Genomic DNA, 17,311 nt, shown 5'->3' on the forward strand with positions numbered 1-17,311 from the left:
CACCATAATCCTGAAGATAATCATTTAATATATTTGAGTCTCGTTCGTTATCGAATTAACCAGACAAATCACTCCACGAACTAAGAAGCCATGCACCACCACCCATAGATTCGAGAAAGAGCTATCAATCTGTCTTACACACCTATGTTCGGACCTGGTAAGTTTTCCCGTGTTGAGTCGAGTTAAGCCGCAGGCTCCACTCCTGGTGGTGCCCCTTCCGTCAATTCCTTTAAGGTTTCAGCTTTGCAACCATACTTCCCCCGGAGCCCAAAAGCTTTGGTTTCCCGGGAAGCGACTGAGAGCCATAAAAGTAGCTACCCAATTGCTAGCTGGCATCGTTTATGGTTAGAACTAGGGCGGTATCTGATCGCCTTCGAACCTCTAACTTTCGTTCTTGATTAATGAAAACATCTTTGGCAAATGCTTTCGCTTAAGTTAGTCTTACGACGGTCCAAGAATTTCACCTCTCGCGTCGTAATACTAATGCCCCCAAACTGCTTTCTATTAATCATTACCTCTTGATCTGAAAACCAATGAAAGCAGAACAGAGGTCTTATTTCATTATCCCATGCACAGAATATTCGGGCATTTGAAGCCTGCTTTAAGCCTCTAATTTGTTCAAGTAATTGTACCGGCCCACAATAACACTCGTTTAAGACACTAATGCAGGTTTTTAAATAGGAGGAACATATGAAAAAATACAAGTATCTCAGCACATATAAGAACTCCACCGGTAATACTGCTACATGCACAAAGGTATAGTACTAACCACAATTGTAAGTTGTACTACCCGTATGAAGCACAAAGTTCAACTACGAACGTTTTAACCCAACTAACTTTTAATATACGCTATTGGAGCTGGAATTACCGCGGCTGCTGGCACCAGACTTGCCCTCCAATTGGTGCTTGTTAAAGGATTTAAAGTGTATCTCATTCCAATTACAGGGCCTCGGATATGAGTCCTGTATTTTCTTTTTCGTCACTCCCCCGAGCTGGGAGGGAATTAAGTTTCCGCCCCCCCAACGGTTCCCTTTTTGTAGTACCCCGTTCGAAACCCCCCCGGATTCCCCCCTTTTCCCCATACGCGCTGCCCCATACAACTTTTAAAAATCCCATAAAAAGATCTTTAAAACAATTTTTCAAAGAAATTATGACTACACGATCTGCATGTTATCTAGAGTTCAACCAATATAACGATCTTGCGATCGCTTGGTTTTTAGCCTAATAAAAGCACATGTCCCATAAGGTTCATGTTTTTAATTGCATGTATTAGCTCTAGAATTACCACAGTTATCAAGTAACTGTTAACGATCTAAGGAACCATAACTGATATAATGAGCCTTTTGCGGTTTCACTTTTAATTCGTGTGTACTTAGACATGCATGGCTTAATCTTTGAGACAAGCATATAACTACTGGCAGGATCAACCAGAATAATGTTTTTTAATCATATTTCATTTTCATATTTTTGAATAGAAATTTGTATTTCTCTTGTAGAAATAATTTATTTATTTCTTATATTCGAATACTGCCACTTATTAAAGCCATCGTATTCGTTTTTTTTGTTCTCCAGTTTTATTATCGATTGAAATAGTTTTCAATACAATAATATATATTTCCATTATATATTTTATAAATACCATATACATAATTTCATTCTAAAATATCATTTTATTTCAACATACAATATTATTGTATCCACACATGTTTAATTTTTTGTTTAATCAATATAAATATTGAATTAAATCATTTGCATTTGATGATAAATTTAAAATTTATCTTTTTCATATAAACTTTCGAGTAATATATATAATATAAAACCGAACGCTTATATAAAAATATATTTTTACAATTCCTTTGATCTCGCTGAACCACATAATACCGAAAACGATATTCTATGATCCAATTGTTAGGTAAATATATAGTATATCAATCAAGTTACAGTATATACCACCTTTCTGTTGAAAATTAACGATAATAATTGGAAACGAATTGTAGTTATATAGTAATATATAACACCTTGGCCTTTGTTTCAACGATATTATCTAAGGGCAATAAATATTAACCGCGTAGCCAAGTTCAATATTCTAAGAGAAAATTGTAACAAATTTATACGGATAATATTATTATTATAAATTTCCTTTTTATAAATATTGACAAAATTTATATATATAATGTAAATTTTGATCAATACTGGATATCAACAACTGACCATCATATAGTAGTTTTTGGACACGCTGTCCTGAAAATGGGTATTTTTCATTCTTTTTTGGCACCCAAGATGTATATACTCTCTTATATTATAAAGAAAGTTTTAATAGTGTCTCATATACATATTGAACCTATAAGTCATATTAATATAACTTATTAGATTTATATGTATAATATTCAATTTCTTATTATTATTGACATAACATAAGTTTTGGTCAATATATCTGGTCGGCAACCACTGCCTACCTATATATGTTTTTGGACACGCCTTCAGTGAAAACGTCATTTTCATACCAAGGTTTCATCATATTATGGATTTTTCTATTTTTTTCCATATAATATAATTATATTTTTATATTATTTCATATAAATATTGTATTTATAAGTTATATCAATATATAACTTATTATATTTATATGTATAATACATAATTTCTTATTATAATTGACATAACATAAGTTTTGGTCAATATATCTGGTCGGCAACCACTGCCTACCTATATATGTTTTTGGACACGCCTTCAGTGAAAACGTCATTTTCATACTAAGGTTTCATCATATTATGGATTTTTCTATTTTTTCCATATAATATATATATTTTTTTATATTATTTCATATAAATATTGTATTTATAAGTTATATCAATATATAACTTATTATATTTATATGTATAATACATAATTTCTTATTATTATTGACTTAACATAAGTTTTGGTCAATATATCTGGTCGGCAACCACTGCCTACCTATATATGTTTTTGGACACGCCTTCAGTGAAAACGTCATTTTTCATACTAAGGTTTCATCATATTATGGATTTTTCTATTTTTTCCATATAATATATATATTTTTTTATATTATTTCATATAAATATTGTATTTATAAGTTATATCAATATATAACTTATTATATTTATATGTATAATACATAATTTCTTATTATTATTGACTTAACATAAGTTTTGGTCAATATATCTGGTCGGCAACCACTGCCTACCTATATATGTTTTTGGACACGCCTTCAGTGAAAACGTCATTTTTCATACTAAGGTTTCATCATATTATGGATTTTTCTATTTTTTCCATATAATATATATATTTTTTTTATATTATTTCATATAAATATTGTATTTATAAGTTATATCAATATATAACTTATTATATTTATATGTATAATACATAATTTCTTATTATTATTGACTTAACATAAGTTTTGGTCAATATATCTGGTCGGCAACCACTGCCTACCTATATATGTTTTTGGACACGACTTCAGTAAAAACGTCATTTTTTTCATACTAAGGTTTCATCATATTATTGATTTTTCTATATTTTCCATATAATATAGATATATTTTCTTATTATTTCATATAAATATTGTATTTATAAGTTATATCAATATATAACTTATCATATTTATATGTATAATACATAATTTCTTATTATTATTGACATAACATAAGTTTTGGTCAATATATCTGGTCGGCAACCACTGCCTACCTATATATGTTTTTGGACACGCCTTCAGTGAAAACGTCATTTTTCATACTAAGGTTTCATCATATTATGGATTTTTCTATTTTTTCCATATAATGTATATATTTTTTTGTATTATTTCCATATAAGTATTGTATTTATAAGTTATATCAATATATAACTTATTATATTTATATGTATTATACATAATTTCTTAATATTTTTGACATAACATAAATTTTGGTCAATATATCTGGTCGGCAACCACTTCCTACCACATAATATAAATATAGATATATTTTCTTATTATTTCATATAAATATTGTATATATAAGTCATATCAATATATAAATTATTATATATTTATATGAATAATGTTAAATATCTTATTATTTTCCTATATAATATAGAAATATTGTATAGGTTTTTCTTATATATATATATAAATATATTATATATATAATATATAATAATTATAGGTACACACGCACATGTGTGAAAACCTTCTTAATAATCCATTCATTTATTATTATACCAAGTCAATCCATCGTTATTTAAGAATTTTACAGATATCATATTAAGATAATTTAGTTACTTTATGATACGAATTATTGTACTTGTATAATTTCTTTATTTATATAGAAGTTTTTTTATTATGGCGTCACTAATAATATGACGTTTCATTTGGCTACCATTATGGGGACTATTGGACACCTATAGATTCCCATATTATTAACTTAGTCTCTTTATGAGACTTGTACTTGTATAATTTCTTTCTTTATATAGAAATGTTTTTATTACGGCGTCACTAATAAAATGACGTTTCAGTTGGCTACCATTATGGGGACTATTGGACACCTATAGATTCCCATATTATTAACTTAGTCTCTTTATGAGACTTGTACTTGTATAATTTCTTTCTTTATATAGAAGTGTTTTTATTACGGCGTCACTAATAATATGACGTTTCATTTGGCTACCATTATGGGGACTATTGGACACCTATAGATTCCCATATTATTAACTTAGTCTCTTTATGAGACTTGTACTTGTATAATTTCTTTCTTTATATAGAAATGTTTTTATTACGGCGTCACTAATAAAATGACGTTTCAGTTGGCTACCATTATGGGGACTATTGGACACCTATAGATTCCCATATTATTAACTTAGTCTCTTTATGAGACTTGTACTTGTATAATTTCTTTATTTATATAGAAGTGCTTTTATTACGGCGTCACTAATAAGATGACGTTTCATTTGGCTACCATTATGGGGACTATTGGACACCTATAGACTCCCATATTATTAACTTAGTCTCTTTATGAGACTTGAACTTGTATAATTTCTTTATTTATGTAGAAGTGCTTTTATTACGGCGTCACTAATAAGATGACGTTTCATTTGGCTACCATTATGGGGACTATTGGACACCTATAGACTCCCATATTATTAACTTAGTCTCTTTATGAGACTTGTACTTATATAATTTCTTTATTTATATAGAAGTGCTTTTATTACGGCGTCACTAATAAGATGACGTTTCATTTGGCTACCATTATGGGGACTATTGGACACCTATAGATTCCCATATTATTAACTTAGTCTCTTTATGAGACTTGTACTTGTATAATTTCTTTATTTATGTAGAAGTGGTTTTATTACGGCGTCACTAATAAGATGACGTTTCATTTGGCTACCATTATGGGGACTATTGGACACATATAGACTCCCATATTATTAACTTAGTCTCTTTATGAGACTTGTACTTGTTTAATTTCTTTTTTTATATATCTCTCTTTATATACATCTCTTATTAGATAATGAACCTTCATTTCGCTGCCTTCATCAAAATGGGAACTATTGGACACTTATAGACTCCCATTGTAGCCAATGAAGGCAAGCTGGTTACTTATAAATTATATATACTTTAAAATATTCTTTATTATCGTAATAATTAAAAATATATCAAAAATATATATAATTTATATGTACCTTATACATGTATATACATAAACATTTTGTTATAGCATTAATATATATTAAATAATATATAATAATATTATAAGCCAATGTCAATATATACATATATTTTTTAAATAGATGATATAGATAGAAATCCATCCATCCATATCATCTAATCGAATCATCAAGCAAAGGATAAGCTTCAGTGGATCGCAGTATGGCAGCTGCTCAACCACTTACAACACCTTGCCTGTTACAAAAGTCGTTTACAATTGATTCTAGGCTTTGTCATTGTATTAAATAATGTTTTTATATGTAACTAGCGCGGCATCAGGTGATCGAAGATCCTCCCAATTTACTATGTTACAAATTACATTGGCATCACATCCATTGTCGTTTATAAAGTAAATTATAAACTTTAAATGGTTTAGAAGCCATACAATGCAAATTGCCCCTTATTTATCATTGCAGTCCAGCACGGATACGACCTTAGAGGCGTTCAGGCATAATCCAACGGACGTAGCGTCATACCACTGTTCGCTCGAACAAGTATTGTGCCATTGGTCCGTACCTGCGGTTCCTCTCGTACTACGCAGGAATGCTGTCGCAACAACGTTTTGTCATTAGTAGGGTAAAACTAACCTGTCTCACGACGGTCTAAACCCAGCTCACGTTCCCTTGCATGGGTGAACAATCCAACGCTTGGTGAATTTTGCTTCACAATGATAGGAAGAGCCGACATCGAAGGATCAAAAAGCGACGTCGCTATGAACGCTTGGCCGCCACAAGCCAGTTATCCCTATGGTAACTTTTCTGACACCTCTTGTTAAAAACTCTTTAAACCAAAAGGATCGATAGGCCGAGCTTTTGCTGTCCCTGTGTGTACTGAACACCGAGATCAAGTCAGCATTTGCCCTTTTGCTCTATGTGTGGTTTCTGTCCGCACTGAGCTGGCCTTTGGGACACCTCCGTTATTATTTGAGAGATGTACCGCCCCAGTCAAACTCCCTACCTGGCAATGTCCTTGAATTGGATCATACCTGAGTAATTGGGGTTATACCAAATTTTCAAATCAAAAATACATAAATGCACCGTTTTATTAAAGAATTTGTTTGCAATTATATAAGCAAACTCGTGATACTTTGATCAAGAAGCTTGCATCAAACCCAATACCATAAGACATAATAAATATATCCGTATATTTGGGTAGGAAAAGATACCAATAACCAATTAAAATAAAAGAAAAATAAAAAAAGGAGAGGTAATTGGGGCTGGCGAAACCCAACCGAGAATATGCCACCTCCCCATTACCCCTTAACCCCCCTTAACCCCCCTTATACTGTCCGAATATAAAAAAGGTCTTTATGGTTTTTTTTCCCATCCCTTTTCCTTTGCTGTGTTTTCTTGGTTTGGTTATAAGAAAAGAAAAAGGACAGTAAGGCTTCTTAACTAATTCTTTTTTGAGTAATAATTATTTGACTACTTAGGGTTCCTTAAGAAAGTCCTAAATATTCCCCCCCGTTTACTTGGCTTATTTAAATTTATTTACTTAGAAATTGGGGAGGAAAGTACAAAATACCTACACCCAACACCGGCTACCGCCATACAAATTTTTTTTTTAACAAAAGATTGCCACCCCAGTGCCGGGCTTTATTAATTGATTTTTAATTAATATAATAAATAAAAATAATAACAAAATTTATTTACTTTAATAAACTAAAAATTTTAAAAAAAAATTAAAAAATTGCAAATTATAATATCAATATAATATTTAGGAAATAATACTCCATTTAACAAAGAAAAGAAAAAAGAATATTTTATTGGAAAAAAAAAAAGTTCCTTTTTTTTTCTTAAGGGGTAAAAAATTTAAGCCTATGGTGTAAAAAGAAAATGAAATAAGTATTTTTTTCGCGGTTCGAATTATAACCTAATTATATTAATAAAAAATAAAAAAATAATTAAAAGGGAAAATCGGGGAACAAGTAACTACCATAAATGATAGAAACTCTATTACCCAAGGAACAACAAAAACAATTTTTTATTTTTTCCTCAAACCCCCATATCTATTTTTTAAAGGCAAGCCCTAACCCTAATTTTAAAAATTTTGTCTAAATTTTTTCACTTCTTTTTTTTTATATATTAAATTTTTTCCCCACAAGAGACTGCACCTAGAGATAAGGGGGGTGATATGGGGTTTGCCTGTTCACAAAATTTATAGTTTCGCCACAAAAAAAAACCTCCACGAAAAAAAATATTGAAACAACAGTAAGTCAACCTACCTCACACCCAAAAAACCACCATTATTATGGGGAAAAAAAACAAAGAAAAAAAACTCTTCCGATATCTCTCGACGGCTTCTTTATGGTCGTTCCTGTTGCCAGGATGAGCACGAGGCCCATATTTAATAACAAACGGATACTCAACAGGTTACGGAATTGGAACCGTATTCCCTTTCGTTCAAAATTATTCAAGTATATTATTTCCAGCTTTTATTTGTATATTTCAGTTTTTACTTGAAAATTTTCGGCTTTCGCCTTGAACTTAGGACCGACTAACTCGTGATCAACCACTGTTCACACGAAACCCTTCTCCACTTCAGTCCTCCAAGGTCTCATTCGATTATTTGCTACTACCACCAAGATCTGTACCAATGGCAGCTCCATGCAGGCTTACGCCAAACACTTCTACGCATACCATTGTACCTTCCTACTCACTAAAGTTTCAAAATTTATATTACAAAGTAATATAAATCATCTACTTTAGCGGTAATGTATAGGTATACAACTTAAGCGCCATCCATTTTAAGGGCTAGTTGCTTCGGCAGGTGAGTTGTTACACACTCCTTAGCGGATTTCGACTTCCATGATCACCGTCCTGCTGTTTTAAGCAACCAACGCCTTTCATGGTATCTGCATGAGTTGTTAATTTGGGCACCGTAACATTACGTTTGGTTCATCCCACAGCGCCAGTTCTGCTTACCAAAAGTGGCCCACTGGGCACATTATATCATAACCTTAAACTTCATATCAAGAAAGTTAAGGTTCTTACCCATTTAAAGTTTGAGAATAGGTTAAGATCGTTTCGACCCTAAGGCCTCTAATCATTCGCTTTACCAGATAAGATTATTTTATATAATATTAAAATGCACCAGCTATCCTGAGGGAAACTTCGGAAGGAACCAGCTACTAGATGGTTCGATTGGTCTTTCGCCCTATACTCAATTCTGACAATCGATTTGCACGTCAGAACTGTTTCGGTCTTCCATCAGGGTTTCCCTGACTTCAACCTGATCAAGTATAGTTCACCATCTTTCGGGTCACAGCATATATGCTCAAGGTACGTTCCAGTTAGAGGCATATATGATATAAATATCATTATACATAACTATATAGAACGCCCCGGGATTGTGTTAATTAACTATAAATAGTTAAAAACTAATCCCATTATAAAGCCAAGTTAATTACGCTATTAGGTTTATATCCCAATAACTTGCACATATGTTAGACTCCTTGGTCCGTGTTTCAAGACGGGTCCCGAAGGTATCCTGAATCTTTCGCATTGTTAATCATACAAGTGCATATAATAAACACAAAAATCAATGATAATTATGCCATTATATAATTCCGAAAAATTAACGCACTGTATTCATATAAATCTATCAGCACTTTATCAAATTAATAACATTTATTCTGTGTTAAAATGCAAGCAATTTAATTGGAATAAACTATAAGTTATATTTTATGATAAATTTTGTATGCTAATAGATTACAATGTCCTTATATGGAAAAAATGCACTATTATCATAATATTGTTTAAATATTACAATTATAATGATGAATTTTCCATAACGGATATTCAGGTTCATCGGGCTTAACCTCTAAGCAGTTTCACGTACTATTTAACTCTCTATTCAGAGTTCTTTTCAACTTTCCCTCACGGTACTTGTTTACTATCGGTCTCATGGTTATATTTAGTTTTAGATGGAGTTTACCACCCACTTAGTGCTGCACTATCAAGCAACACGACTCTTTGGAAACATCATCTAGTAATCATTAACGTTATACGGGCCTGGCACCCTCTATGGGTAAATGGCCTCATTTAAGAAGGACTTAAATCATTAATTTCTCATACTAGAATATTGACGCTCCATACACTGCATCTCACATTTGCCATATAGACAAAGTGACTTAGTGCTGAACTGATTTCTTTTCGCTCGCCGCTACTAAGAAAATCCTTGTTAGTTTCTTTTCCTCCCTAATTAATATGCTTAAATTCAGGGGTAGTCCCATATGAGTTGAGGTTGTATATAACATTTTTAATGCAATTAATTCTTTTATATATATAATGATAAAAACATTTTAATAAATTCGTTTACAATTATATTTCCATTTTTATATGCTATTTTAAACGAACCAACGAAGAACAATAACATTTCCATTTGCTTTCAATTTTCATATCATTAATATGAGACAATTCTAGATAAATTTTTATGCTAGACATTTCTCAGTATTATTTGACTGAAATCGAAAATATTTCTCTTCGTTTTTCACATTCAAATAAATAACAAATGCGAGATAATGTTTTTTTCATACATTTTTTAATATTATGAATAAAATAATTTAATTATTTGTATCCAATAATATACCATACGCTTATAAAATCTGATTTCAAATTTTATAAACAACTTAATTAGCATAGTCTTACAACCCTCAACCATATGTAGTCCAAGCAGCACTATAAAATTAATTAAAGTACTATAACAGCATGGACTGCGATATGCGTTCAAAATGTCGATGTTCATGTGTCCTGCAGTTCACACGATGACGCACAGTTTGCTGCGTTCTTCATCGACCCATGAGCCGAGTGATCCACCGCTTAGAGTTTTAATATTTGGTTTTTAATTTTGTCATTTATGTTTTTATTGAAAGAAATTAAAATACACCATTTTACTGGCATATATCAATTCCTTCAATAAATATGTTTTTATACCTAAAATAAATGTTGCAGAAATGTCTTAGTTTTATATAAGCAATGTATATCAAGTGATTTACGGGCAATTTACGGTATGAATACTTTTTAAGCGATATACATTGGGATTTATATAAAACATTAACCTGAAGAATACCAGGTACAACATTGTATATTTTAGGTTGTTGCATAATCCAACGTATGCTCATAGCTGAGATGAACAATACATATTCGCAACGCGTGTTATATTATGGTCCATATACACACATGATAAATATTATTTAAAAATGCATTTGCATTTTGACTTTGTGCCTCTTATAATAAAGTCTTTCTCCTCCTCCATCCACCTCCATAAAATACATATAATTAAGGAAAAGCCATTATATGTTCATTTGTGTTGATATATATATAATGATGACCGCCACTACACCATCATTTTTTGAATTTCATGAATTCTTTTTGTTATTTATTTTGGCAAATTGTTTTTATTTGAATTATAAATAAATATAATACAAAATTTTTGTTAACGGTAAGGATATTATACAATAATGATCCTTCCGCAGGTTCACCTACGGAAACCTTGTTACGACTTTTACTTCCTCTAAATAATCAAGTTCGGTCAACTTTTGCGAAACAACCGTAACACACAAGGCGTCACAGTGATCACGTCCGGAGACCTCACTAAATAATTCAATCGGTAGTAGCGACGGGCGGTGTGTACAAAGGGCAGGGACGTAATCAATGCGAGTTAATGACTCACACTTACTGGGAATTCCAAGTTCATGTGAACAGTTTCAGTTCACAATCCCAAGCATGAAAGTGGTTCAGCGGTTTACCCGGACCTCTCGGTCTAGGAAATACACGTTGATACTTTCATTGTAGCGCGTGCAGCCCAGGACATCTAAGGGCATCACAGACCTGTTATTGCTCAATCTCATTATTGCTAGACGCAATTTGTCCATTTAAGAAGCTAGTGTCCTTATAATGGGACAAACCAACAGGTACGGCTCCACTTATATAAACACATTCAAACACAATAAACATTTTACTGCCACCGTGAATGAAGGCTATATAAGCTTCAGCACCATAATCCTGAAGATATCTATTTAATATATTTGAGTCTCGTTCGTTATCGGAATTAACCAGACAAATCACTCCACGAACTAAGAACGGCCATGCACCACCACCCATAGATTCGAGAAAGAGCTATCAATCTGTCTTACACACTTATGTTCGGACCTGGTAAGTTTTCCCGTGTTGAGTCAAATTAAGCCGCAGGCTCCACTCCTGGTGGTGCCCTTCCGTCAATTCCTTTAAGTTTCAGCTTTGCAACCATACTTCCCCCGGAGCCCAAAAGCTTTGGTTTCCCGGGAAGCGACTGAGAGAGCCATAAAAGTAGCTACACCCAATTGCTAGCTGGCATCGTTTATGGTTAGAACTAGGGCGGTATCTGATCGCCTTCGAACCTCTAACTTTCGTTCTTGATTAATGAAAACATCTTTGGCAAATGCTTTCGCTTAAGTTAGTCTTACGACGGTCCAAGAATTTCACCTCTCGCGTCGTAATACTAATGCCCCCAAACTGCTTCTATTAATCATTACCTCTTGATCTGAAAACCAATGAAAGCAGAACAGAGGTCTTATTTCATTATCCCATGCACAGAATATTCAGGCATTTGAAGCCTGCTTTAAGCACTCTAATTTGTTCAAAGTAATTGTACCGGCCCACAATAACACTCGTTTAAGAGCACTAATGCAGGTTTTTAAATAGGAGGAACATATGAAAAAAAATACAAGTATCTCAACACATATAAGAACTCCACCGGTAATACGCTTACATACATAAAGGTATAGTACTAACCACAATTGTAAGTTGTACTACCCGTATGAAGCACAAGTTCAACTACGAACGTTTTAACCGCAACAACTTTAATATACGCTATTGGAGCTGGAATTACCGCGGCTGCTGGCACCAGACTTGCCCTCCAATTGGTCCTTGTTAAAGGATTTAAAGTGTACTCATTCCAATTACAGGGCCTCGGATATGAGTCCTGTATTGTTATTTTTCGTCACTACCTCCCCGAGCTGGGAGTGGGTAATTTACGCGCCTGCTGCCTTCCTTAGATGTGGTAGCCGTTTCTCAGGCTCCCTCTCCGGAATCGAACCCTGATTCCCCGTTACCCGTTGCAACCATGGTAGTCCTAGATACTACCATCAAAAGTTGATAGGGCAGACATTTGAAAGATCTGTCGTCGGTACATGACCATACGATCTGCATGTTATCTAGAGTTCAACCAATATAACGATCTTGCGATCGCTTGGTTTTAGCCTAATAAAAGCACATGTCCCATAAGGTTCATGTTTTAATTGCATGTATTAGCTCTAGAATTACCACAGTTATCCAAGTAACTGTTAACGATCTAAGGAACCATAACTGATATAATGAGCCTTTTGCGGTTTCACTTTTAATTCGTGTGTACTTAGACATGCATGGCTTAATCTTTGAGACAAGCATATAACTACTGGCAGGATCAACCAGAATAATGTTTTTAATCATATTTCATTTTCATATTTTTGAATAGAAATTTGTATTTCTCTTGTAGAAATAATTTATTTATTTCTTATATTCGAATACGGCCACTTATTAAAGCCATCGTATTCGTTTTTTTTGTTCTCCAGTTTTATTATCGATTGAAATAGTTTTCAATACAATAATATATATTTCCATTATATATTTTATAAATACCATATACATAATTTCATTCTAAAATATCATTTTATTTCAACATACAATATTATTGTATCCACACATGTTTAATTTTTTGTTTAATCAATATAAATATTGAATTAAATCATTTGCATTTTGATGATAAATTTAAAATTTATCTTTTTCATATAAACTTTCGAGTAATATATATAATATAAAACCGAACGCTTATATAAAAATATATTTTTACAATTCCTTTGATCTCGCTGAACCACATAATACCGAAAACGATATTCTACGATCCAATTGTTAGGTAAATATATAGTATATCAATCAAGTTACAGTATATACCACCTTTCTGTTGAAAATTAACGATAATAATTGGAAACGAATTGTAGTTATATAGTAATATATAACACCTTGGCCTTTGTTTCAACGATATTATCTAAGGGCAATAAATATTAACCGCGTAGCCAAGTTCAATATTCTAAGAGAAAATTGTAACAAATTTATACGGATAATATTATTATTATAAATTTCCTTTTTATAAATATTGACAAAATTTATATATATAATGTAAATTTTGATCAATACTGGATGGCCAACAACTGACCATCATATAGTAGTTTTTGGACACGCTGTCCTGAAAATGGGTATTTTTCATTCTTTTTGGCACCCAAGATGTATATACTCTCTTATATTATAAAGAAAGTTTTAATAGTGTCTCATATACATATTGAACCTATAAGTCATATTAATATAACTTATTAGATTTATATGTATAATATTCAATTTCTTATTATTATTGACATAACATAAGTTTTGGTCAATATATCTGGTCGGCAACCACTGCCTACCTATATATGTTTTTGGACACGCCTTCAGTGAAAACGTCATTTTTCATACCAAGGTTTCATCATATTATGGATTTTTCTATTTTTTCCATATAATATAATTATATTTTTATATTATTTCATATAAATATTGTATTTATAAGTTATATCAATATATAACTTATTATATTTATATGTATAATACATAATTTCTTATTATAATTGACATAACATAAGTTTTGGTCAATATATCTGGTCGGCAACCACTGCCTACCTATATATGTTTTTGGACACGCCTTCAGTGAAAACGTCATTTTTCATACTAAGGTTTCATCATATTATGGATTTTTCTATTTTTTCCATATAATATATATATATTTTTTATATTATTTCATATAAATATTGTATTTATAAGTTATATCAATATATAACTTATTATATTTATATGTATAATACATAATTTCTTATTATTATTGACTTAACATAAGTTTTGGTCAATATATCTGGTCGGCAACCACTGCCTACCTATATATGTTTTTGGACACGCCTTCAGTGAAAACGTCATTTTTCATACTAAGGTTTCATCATATTATGGATTTTTCTATTTTTTCCATATAATATATATATTTTTTATATTATTTCATATAAATATTGTATTTATAAGTTATATCAATATATAACTTATTATATTTATATGTATAATACATAATTTCTTATTATTATTGACTTAACATAAGTTTTGGTCAATATATCTGGTCGGCAACCACTGCCTACCTATATATGTTTTTGGACACGCCTTCAGTGAAAACGTCATTTTTCATACTAAGGTTTCATCATATTATGGATTTTTCTATTTTTTCCATATAATATATATATTTTTTTGTATTATTTCATATAAGTATTGTATTTATAAGTTATATCAATATATAACTTATTATATTTATATGTATAATACATAATTTCTTATTATTATTGACTTAACATAAGTTTTGGTCAATATATCTGGTCGGCAACCACTGCCTACCTATATATGTTTTTGGACACGACTTCAGTAAAAACGTCATTTTTCATACTAAGGTTTCATCATATTATTGATTTTTCTATATTTTCCATATAATATAGATATATTTTCTTATTATTTCATATAAATATTGTATTTATAAGTTATATCAATATATAACTTATCATATTTATATGTATAATACATAATTTCTTATTATTATTGACATAACATAAGTTTTGGTCAATATATCTGGTCGGCAACCACTGCCTACCTATATATGTTTTTGGACACGCCTTCAGTGAAAACGTCATTTTTCATACTAAGGTTTCATCATATTATGGATTTTTCTATTTTTTCCATATAATGTATATATTTTTTTGTATTATTTCCATATAAGTATTGTATTTATAAGTTATATCAATATATAACTTATTATATTTATATGTATTATACATAATTTCTTAATATTTTTGACATAACATAAATTTTGGTCAATATATCTGGTCGGCAACCACTTCCTACCATATAATATAAATATAGATATATTTTCTTATTATTTCATATAAATATTGTATATATAAGTCATATCAATATATAAATTATTATATATTTATATGAATAATGTTAAATATCTTATTATTGGGATAACATAAGTTTTGGACGGCAACAACTGCCTGCCTATGTTTATATGTTATTTTCCTATATAATATAGAAATATTGTATAGGTTTTTCTTATATATATATATAAATATATTATATATATAATATATAATAATTATAGGTACACACGCACATGTGTGAAAACCTTCTTAATAATCCATTCATTTATTATTATACCAAGTCAATCCATCGTTATTTAAGAATTTTACAGATATCATATTAAGATAATTTAGTTACTTTATGATACGAATTATTGTACTTGTATAATTTCTTTCTTTATATAGAAGTGTTTTTATTACGGCGTCACTAATAATATGACGTTTCATTTGGCTACCATTATGGGGACTATTGGACACCTATAGATTCCCATATTATTAACTTAGTCTCTTTATGAGACTTGTACTTGTATAATTTCTTTCTTTATATAGAAATGTTTTTATTACGGCGTCACTAATAAAATGACGTTTCAGTTGGCTACCATTATGGGGACTATTGGACACCTATAGATTCCCATATTATTAACTTAGTCTCTTTATGAGACTTGTACTTGTATAATTTCTTTATTTATATAGAAGTGCTTTTATTACGGCGTCACTAATAAGATGACGTTTCATTTGGCTACCATTATGGGGACTATTGGACACCTATAGACTCCCATATTATTAACTTAGTCTCTTTATGAGACTTGAACTTGTATAATTTCTTTATTTATGTAGAAGTGCTTTTATTACGGCGTCACTAATAAGATGACGTTTCATTTGGCTACCATTATGGGGACTATTGGACACCTATAGACTCCCATATTATTAACTTAGTCTCTTTATGAGACTTGTACTTGTATAATTTCTTTATTTATATAGAAGTGCTTTTATTACGGCGTCACTAATAAGATGACGTTTCATTTGGCTACCATTATGGGGACTATTGGACACCTATAGATTCCCATATTATTAACTTAGTCTCTTTATGAGACTTGTACTTGTATAATTTCTTTATTTATGTAGAAGTGGTTTTATTACGGCGTCACTAATAAGATGACGTTTCATTTGGCTACCATTATGGGGACTATTGGACACATATAGACTCCCATATTATTAACTTAGTCTCTTTATGAGACTTGTACTTGTTTAATTTCTTTTTTTTATATATCTCTCTTTATATACATCTCTTATTAGATAATGAACCTTCATTTCGCTGCCTTCATCAAAATGGGAACTATTGGACACTTATAGACTCCCATTGTAGCCAATGAAGGCAAGCTGGTTACTTATAAATTATATATACTTTAAAAATATTCTTTATTATCGTAATAATTAAAAATATATCAAAAATATATATAATTTATATGTACCCTTATACATGTATATACATAAACATTTTGTTATAGCATTAATATATATTAAATAATATATAATAATATTATAAGCCAATGTCAATATATACATATATTTTTTAAATAGATGATATAGATAGAAATCCATCCATCCATATC

The 17,311-nt window shown here is 30.8% G+C and overlaps 2 non-coding genes and 1 pseudogene across 2 annotated transcripts; all 3 read right to left on the reverse strand.

Annotated features, from left to right (window-relative positions):
* Window positions 1-5,825: 5,825 nt before the first annotated feature.
* LOC121530126 lies at window positions 5,826-9,952 on the reverse strand (annotated as a pseudogene).
* Window positions 9,953-10,352: 400 nt separating this feature from the next.
* On the reverse strand, window positions 10,353-10,532 carry LOC121530110. The gene has a single exon (XR_005993794.1). It is a non-coding gene; the product is annotated as a 5.8S ribosomal RNA (ribosomal RNA).
* A 631-nt stretch (window positions 10,533-11,163) lies between these two features.
* Window positions 11,164-13,158, reverse strand: LOC121530117. The gene has a single exon (XR_005993801.1). It is a non-coding gene; the product is annotated as a small subunit ribosomal RNA (ribosomal RNA).
* Between the last annotated feature and the right edge of the window lie 4,153 nt (window positions 13,159-17,311).

This window comes from Drosophila eugracilis, unplaced genomic scaffold (genome assembly GCF_018153835.1).
Source record: "Drosophila eugracilis isolate 14026-0451.02 unplaced genomic scaffold, ASM1815383v1 contig_226, whole genome shotgun sequence".
Lineage (NCBI taxonomy): Eukaryota > Metazoa > Arthropoda > Insecta > Diptera > Drosophilidae > Drosophila > Drosophila eugracilis.